The 8,297-nt window shown below is 45.1% G+C and overlaps 1 long non-coding RNA gene across 1 annotated transcript; it reads right to left on the bottom strand.

Annotated features, from left to right (window-relative positions):
• Window positions 1-5,022: 5,022 nt before the first annotated feature.
• On the bottom strand, window positions 5,023-7,686 carry LOC104869388. Its single transcript, XR_782302.3, has 3 exons — window positions 7,565-7,686; window positions 7,287-7,472; window positions 5,023-5,149 (listed from the first exon to the last, which is right to left on the bottom strand). It is a non-coding gene; the product is annotated as an uncharacterized LOC104869388 (long non-coding RNA).
• Window positions 7,687-8,297: the final 611 nt, after the last annotated feature.

Here is an 8,297-nt window from a genome sequence, read left to right as displayed (position 1 = left end):
GAAGGATAAAGGAAATATAATATAATTAGTGACTATCTGGCTATGAATTGATGACTGGTGGTTTATTTGTATCTTTCAGTATAACATTTTTGTAATGAATATATATATATTTTTACTTATCAGAATAATAAAAGAGACTTCAGAAATCCCATCCACTCTTGAAAGCCCATCCCAAATCTGCAAAGTCTTTTCTGACCTCTGAGCAGAAAAGGGACTTCCCCGGTGATCTGTTCCTCTCTTTGGTGCTTATTTGCCATCACTTTTTATTGCAGCTATTTCTTTACTTTTCTTATCACTCCATCCTCATGATGAGTGCTTCAAAGTTGTGCTGTATTTACCTGGAATGTAGAAAGTACACAATGCATATTTGTTAAATAAAACTGTATTGGAGGAGGAGGAGGAGGATGACGGTGTGTGTGTGTGTGTGTGTGTGTGTGTGTGTGTGTGTGTGAGAGAGAGAGAGAGAGATCACCTTCAAAATACACCTAGTGCCAGATTCCTTCTCCCCCTCACTTTGGTTCCTGGTACCATTCTGACCTCATCTCCTTTGACTTCACACTAAGACAGAGGTTGAACCATATTGGCCTCCTGGCCGCCTGTGCTCCTCCCGGGCAGGCTCCCACCTCTAGAGCATCGTACTCATTGTTCCCTGAACCTCAATATGTTCCCCCTCAGTTGGTGAGTCCTCTTCGCTAACCTTCTTCAAGTGTTCGTTCAAAGCTCCCACTCTCCCTCTACAGCCCAATAATAAAGGCAAATAACTTAAGGCTGGAAGTAAGTCCGAAGGACTGGAACCAACACTTCTCCCAAGACGAGGCGTGAATTCCAACGGCAAACCACCTCAAACTCCTTAGGATGCCTAGTATCAAAACACGGAAGTGTGGGGGAGAATGTGCAGAGATCGGAACCCTTGTATACTGTTGTTGGAAAGGTAAACTGGGACAGGTAAGAACATTACAGAGACTCCTCAAAAACTATATGAGCCAGGGATTTGGCTCGGTGGTTCTGCCACCTGCTTCGCAAGCACGAGGGCCTGAGTTGGATCCCCAGTATGAAAAATTTTTTTTAAACTATAAAGAGACCACATGATTGAGCAGTGTCACTTCGGTATACATTCAAAAGAACTGAAATGAGGGCTTGGAAGAGACTTCCATGTGCACTGCAACCCTGTTCATAACACTCAAGGTACAGAAACAATCTAAGTGCCTATCCACGGATGAGCGGGCAGGAAAATGAGGAGCCTGTACACTGTGGAATATTATTTGGTCTTTTAAAAGACAGAAATCCTGACCTACGCAATAACATGGATGAATCTGGAGGGCATTAAGCTAAATGAAAAAAGCTAGACCCAGAAGGTCAAATATTGCAAGATTCCACTTAGATGAGGAACCTAAAATTGTCAAATTAATAGAAACGTGAGTAGGCTGGTGATTGCTAGGGAATGAAAGAAGAGGTAATGGGGAGCTGTTAATTAGGCAAAACTTTTCAGCTGTACCAGTTGAGTACATTCTAGAGATTTGCTACATCGCATTATGCCTGTAGTTAAGAGTACTGTATTGTACTCTTAAAAATTTCAGAGGATACATCTAATGTTAAGTGTGTATATATATCTCTTTTTCTCAGTCTAACCTGACCCCGGTCTCCACTCCTGGCACTTCCTGTTATCTACAACTTCGTTTTTCTGTGTTGTTCCTATCACCATGATACATTTTGGTTTTTGTTGTAGGCCATCCCCCTCCCCAGGGCAGATCCAAGCCTAAAGTAAGCCCTGGCAGTCTAAATCTGTACTGAGCGGATAAATGGTACCTCTCTTACCACAGCAGAATGCTGTTACAGTTCACCTCTGACTCACTAGGACAGAGCTCCCGTTCTAAGTTTAACTTGGCTCTGAGGCTGGGCAGCATCTTTCAAAACGAATAACATTCGAGTGACAAAGTTCAGTTGTGGCAAACCATTCTTTGTTCATGTCAACTTCACCTTTTGCATAATCTACCTGACCCTGCTTCTCCAAGACCCAGGAAGATAAGTCCTGGACACCGAAGCCACCCAACAATTGTGACCGAGGATCACTGGAGTGGAGCTGGAAAGTCTAGTATGTTTTCTGTGACTTCTAAGCCTCTCACTTGAGCAATGAAATCAGAAGCCATTTTCTCCTTCAAATTTCTCTTCTCTAGACAGATATCCAGGTACTCCAGAAGCTTGGGATGGTGAAGCGAGGGAACAGGCCAAGAAACCAAGACCCTCAAAGCTTAATTCCGATCTAGTTCCTTCCACTTTGTATCCCTGAGTTTGGATCGCTTCTCGGCCTTTTGGCTAAGATTAACTGTTGTATCCCTGAGTTTGAGTGACACCCCCACTCTCAGAGCCTCAGTTTCTTCATTTAAAAAAAAGAGAATTTAATCTGGATCATTTCCATACACATTTTGCTATCCTTGGAAGGTGAGCGCTTGATGAAGTGCTAAATTTTTGTAAAAAGGATGCTGCAGCCATTAGGGGTTGCATTTTCTCTCTGTTCACTTGACTCCTATCTTCTTCCTTGCCCCTGTAAGAAGCCACCTGCTGCCAGATCCCAGCAATCCTGATTCTGAAGTGCTGGAGAGGACCTGCTAGGCTTCACTCTGATCGCCTCTGAACCGGAATAAGTGGAGAGGCCTCTTGGGGCTGGCTGCTGGTGAGATGGGCAGGCTCTCGGTAAACATTCATTTTCTGTCTTCCACAGACTCCCTAGGTTGTATTCCAAAGAGTCCAGAGAAAGTGGAATGCACAATCATTAGTCCATCTACTCTTGTGTGCTTTCTCCATCTTCAGCAACGACGACGGGCCAGGCTGCTAGACTTGGTCCCCCAGATCCACCTGAGCATCATGATGTCAATGGATATTTTGTGGCTCACAAACAACGGTTTTATCTTTGAAATATAATCCCATATCTAACCTTCCTAGCAGGCTTGTAGGATAACTGTCACATCCCCACTTTTTAGATGTAACTGAGGATCAGGTGCTTGCTTGAGAATGCCCATTAGCTGGTGAGGGTTGGCACCTGGTCTCAAGTGCAGGCTTTCTGCTGCACTGCTCTTTCCTCCCTCCTAATGCTGTCTAGTGAAAAGGGTTTGAAGGAAAGGATCACTGCCTGAAAGTGCTGGGCAGACACAGGCCGGGTCGGAGGAACCAGCATTGTCAAGGCCTTTGATTGCTTTTTCCCTATGTGGTAATAACCAACAAGCTTTCACCTGTTAAACACTCACACGCACACTGTATTAGATCTTCTTTCTGATTTTTCAACAACTGCATGAGGAAAGGAGGCTCAGAGAATTTAAGAAACTGGCCTAAGGATACCTACGCAAGGACTGAGAGAGCAAAAGTTCCTACCCTCCATCCTCCGACTGCATGCTTGACCCCTGCTCTGCAGATCTTCCTGGTAATGTTGATTGTTGGGCTCCGACAGTGAAATGCAACTGCTCCCATTGTCTACACACCTCCTCTCTCCAGAGTCCCGCTTACCTCACCTGAGCCTTCACCACCAGAACCAGAACCAGCAGCAGGCGGTCACGCTCAACTCTGCCTCGCTCACCTGAGCCCCACCTGAGCCCACTCTGTGCCCTGCTGGCTCCAGTCACCTGTGATTCTCATCAGCTGTCCCCCTCATAGACTTGGACTTGATAGATTCTTTGCATCACTGCCCACAATTCCTAGTGGGCAAAGGACACGCCAAGGGAGGAGCCTGGAAGGATATGGCCTTGTGTCTCTCACAACGCAGCACCTGGCAAAGATCCCTTTACATAAAAGCTGGACAGTAGGTGGACTGTCTCCCAGTGTGTGGGTATTGTAAGGAGCACGCCATGCTTCCTTAATATCCTGATCGATTGTGACGTGATGGGCTATAAAACCTAAGGGTTGAGCAGCAAGAACCTGGGTTGTGAATTGGACAACAGGAACTATGTCTGATTCAAGGTCTAGTGCCTAGATCATGGCCCTTCTCCTGTGGCCCATGACCTCAGCTAACTTTAAAGTTAACTGTTTCTAGACATGAACATTTTGCGGGGGTACTGGGGATCAAACTCAGGACCTTCTGCTTTTGAGGCAGGTGGCGGCACCACCAAGCTAAATCCCAGGCCCAATGATTGACTCCTGTGACTCACCTCCCAGCAGATCACAATTATAGGAACCACATTGTGGGTAGAGAAATCCTCAGCTTATAGTCATACTGAACAAATATCAGCCCCGTGCTTTGGCTGGATGACTTTGAGAAGCTAAGTGACTTCTCTGAGCCTCCATTTCTTTTTATGAAAAATAGAGATGATACCTGTTTCCTCTCAGAGGTGTAAAGATTAAATAAGGCATAGGGTAGAAAGGGTGAAATAGTGCTGTACTAGCCTCTGGTAATAAATTTTAGTGTCCTCCTCCTCCCAGTTATTCTCTGGACTTTAAATTTCTGGCCGTTGGCATAAGGAAGATTAGATCCATTTGTGCAGGTCCTGTATTGGCCCCAGCAAGGCTCCCAGCTACCCTGGGAGTGAGTCTTTAATAAGATAGGGATAAGAGACAGAAAATACACTAAGTCCCTGACTTAAGAAGATTTGAGTCGCAAACTTTCACAGGTGTACTGTGTAAGACTCACTTTGTCAGCTCACAAACAAATCCAACTTATGAACAATTCCCCCGGGGAAAAGAACTCATTTGTAAGTTGGGGGTTTACTGTACCAGCAAAATCATGCTTATATCAATTAGTTAATTAATATTGATTAATGTAAATTATTATTGATGTTAACTAATGCATCAAAAACTTGCTACGTAAGAGACGAGAGAGGGGAAAGGGAAGTGAAAAGGAAAAAAAAGAATGAAAGGGAAAAAATGGAAACAAAGCATTTGTAAATAAAGAGAGAAGGGTTGAAGGGAGAGGAAGAGAATGGGAAAAAAAGAAGACTCAAGATATATCACGTACAGGGACAAACGGCTGTGATAAATGTGATCATTATGTATCTGCAAATTGTACCGATAAAATTAATTTTTTAAAACTTGCCGTATAAGAATCTGTGAGTATTATCAGAGGAAATTCCTCTGCAGTTGCTCCTCTCTGAGGACAGGCAGGATGGGCCTCCACCTGCTGGGAGAGTGACGGGGGCGGCCTGGCCTCCAGCTTCCTGCAGGTACCCTGCTTGCATGAAAACAAACAGAAGTATTACAGTGTCATGGTTTCTTATGGGTTTTTAAGACCAGAGTGGGGAGTATGCATGCTCTATTTACATACTCTATTGTGAGCTGGAAAAGCTTCATAAACAGAGGCAGGCCGGCCTCCCTAGAGCCTCCAGTGCTTGGTACCTGTGCCGGCACCAGGCCTGACTTTTCAAACAGACTGTCAGAGCTACCAGAAATAAATGACAGAATTAAGATACAAAACAGTGAGAAGATTCAAGTTCACCTTGAAAAGAATCAGCTTGAATAGCAAGCAAGCCAGAGAGAGCCGGCAAAGTGCTCCTGGCGCCAGGTTGCAGGCCGACGGCCCTAGGGGAACATTTCCATTCTGGGCGTGGGATGAAAGGCCTGTGGGGCCATCCCAGGGGCACAGGCCCATGCCCTTGTGGTGCTGCGGGTGGATAGGGGCAGGCTGGTCATCCCCACAGTGTATGGAAGGAAACACAGAAGCCAAGTGCTGCCTTGGAGAGAAAGGGTCACAAATCAGATAAGCATCGAGGATGACAAGGTACTTTTCTGTGGGCACCGCTTACGTACTGAAAGCTGTTCATTTTATTGCATAAAAGTGGAGAAGTCTGGGAAAATAAAATCAGAGGTAAAAATCACCCATAACCTCTCTTCCAGGAGATAATAACTGAATACTTCTCAGCATTTTGGACTAGAGATAGATAGATGAATGCTGGATGACAGACAGATGTATGTATGTGGGTGTGTGTCTAATTAAAATTTTGGATTATACTATACACAGTGTTGTATGACCTATTTTTTCACTAAGAATTAAATCATAGGCAGTTTCTCGTGTGCTTATATTTTAAATTATGATTTCAGTAGTTTATTGTATTTATCTCATTGTATTATATATGCAATATAGTGTAAATTTTCTATATATTTCAATTATACGTACATTCACCATGTGCATATGTGTATGTACATATAATTTATTTAACCAATATTATTGGGAATTAATTTCCAAGTTTTCACTATTATAAAGAATAACAGCAAAAATAGCCAATGGTCATGGTGTTAAGCACTTTATAAGAATTATTTTAAGTTTCACAATAATACCGAGGGTTAGATATCAGTATCATCCCCATTTTACAGATGAGGACAGAGCAGCAGAGAGAAATTCAGTAGCTTTCCCAAAGCCATAGAGCTAGCAGGGGATGCAGTCAGGATACGAGCCCAGGCATCTTATTAACCTTTGTGAAATCGAGCTGAGTCTCAGTTTCTTTATTAGTAAAAGGCCTAGATTACAGAGGTCCCGTCCAACCACATGTGCAGCTTAATCCATCTTACCACTAAGCAAGGTGCAACAGGGGTAAAAGTGGAGGCTTTAAAAGCTGCACGTGTCAGAGCCTACAAAGCCCCCCCCGCCCACTGTGACTCAGGCAGCCTCATGTGTTAAGTCTTGGTCTCTTCAGCTGAAAACTGAGGACCACAGAAATACAACACCTCCCTGGATTGCTCTGAGAAATAAGTGACATGGTGCTTCCCGACTGCCCCAAACTACACCCTACAACTCATAATGCATGGCAGTGTCTTTTAATGAAAGAATTAAAATGCTGATTTTGCTCTTCAATCTCTCTTTGGGGGTGCAGTGCCAAGGAGAAGTGGCTCTTGACAGAGAATCGTTACTCTGAAGGTAGAAAGAAACCCAAAGCAACACCCAAGTCACACCAGGAATATCACCTACTGGCTAAGTTCCTGCAGAGAATCAAACTGAAAGATTCAGACCAGATTTGACAATAGGTCCCTTCTGGCCAGTGCAGGTGCTGTTGGGGCAGAGCTCTGCTTCCCGGAAGCCCAGGCTGGCCAGTCACAGACCCAACAGAGGGCTGGTCCTCTAGGCCACACCTGGGGAGCCCTTGCAGAGGGTCCCCAAGGGGTAAAGAGGCCAGGGTAGTGGCATCACCTGCCCATGGGCCGGGGCAATGAAGTTAGGAATAAGCACATGCCTGCCGCTATCTGTACCCTCTCAAGAGCGCCTGGAAACCTACAGCCATAACCTCCTGACAGAGAAGACGATTTGATTTAATTCTAAGCAGTAAGAGAAAGATGGAGATTCCCCTTGGATGTTTTCAAACCTTTGAATTTACCATCTCAGGAGGGCACCAGCCTCCTCCAGAGGGCAGGGCTGTATGCAGTAGGTGCCTAACGGTGCAGGGTGTCTCCCTGAAGAAACAAGTCTTTCTCTCGCCATCCCCCGGAGCTTGTACTGGTTGCTAAGCCAACTCACCAACTCCCTCCTTGTTTGATCCTCCTTGTTTTCAGGTTCAGACAACCTGAAAATGCAGAAGCAGCCAGTGTATAGGAGGTGCTAACAGCAGCACACAGGAAACACTTTGCCCGATCTCCCCACTCATTTCTCCCTCACCTCTTTGCTGCTTGCACAAATCCGATGATAAAAATTTCCTCTGCCTCCCCTCCAGTTTCTCACATTTTCTTCTAACACAGAAAGCTGGCTCGGAGGTTGGGAAAGGGCCACTTTGTCATGAACTTCCCCTGCCCTCCCACCTTTCCCTGAGAAGAGGTTTTCTGTTTGACACTAACGCAGGACTTTCTCTATTTTGGGCCTTGAGAGAGGAGAGGCACTGTCTGTAGGGAGACAAGGAAGCGAGCCAACCTGTGCCAACTCTGGTGATTAGAGGGGCAGCTTTTCCGAGAGCAGAAGAAAGCAGCAAAGAGCCTCAGGAACAAAGCTTTTACTGTTACAAGAAGCCCCTGATATGAGTGGGCCAGTAGCCAGAAGATATCAGGATGGAATGTTCCATACGTTCTCACACATTTTCCCCTGAAAGTGTATCCTTCTGCAGGAAACAAACACCCAAGTGTATTACGGTTCACACTTCTTTGTCCTCAGTCCTCCACACCTGGGAAGGCTGGATGGACATGTAGATGGCCTAATTGTTTCTCATGAAAAACACTAGAGTTGTTTAGATTATATTTGATGGTCTCTTCAGTAAGAAACAGCACAGACTCCTAGATGAATGGACCCTTAAAAACAAACCAAATTAGATGTGATGGGGCTATGCCTGTAAAGTCAGCACTTGGGAGGCCGAGGCAGGAGGATTGCCATGAGTTCCAGGCCAGCCTGGGAGATTATATAT

Source organism: Fukomys damarensis, unplaced genomic scaffold (genome assembly GCF_012274545.1).
Source record: "Fukomys damarensis isolate Sample0158 unplaced genomic scaffold, DMR_v1.0_HiC HiC_scaffold_8, whole genome shotgun sequence".
Lineage (NCBI taxonomy): Eukaryota > Metazoa > Chordata > Mammalia > Rodentia > Bathyergidae > Fukomys > Fukomys damarensis.
The sequence above is the reverse complement of the archived record's forward strand: the minus strand, read 5'-3'. Positions and strand labels throughout refer to the sequence as shown.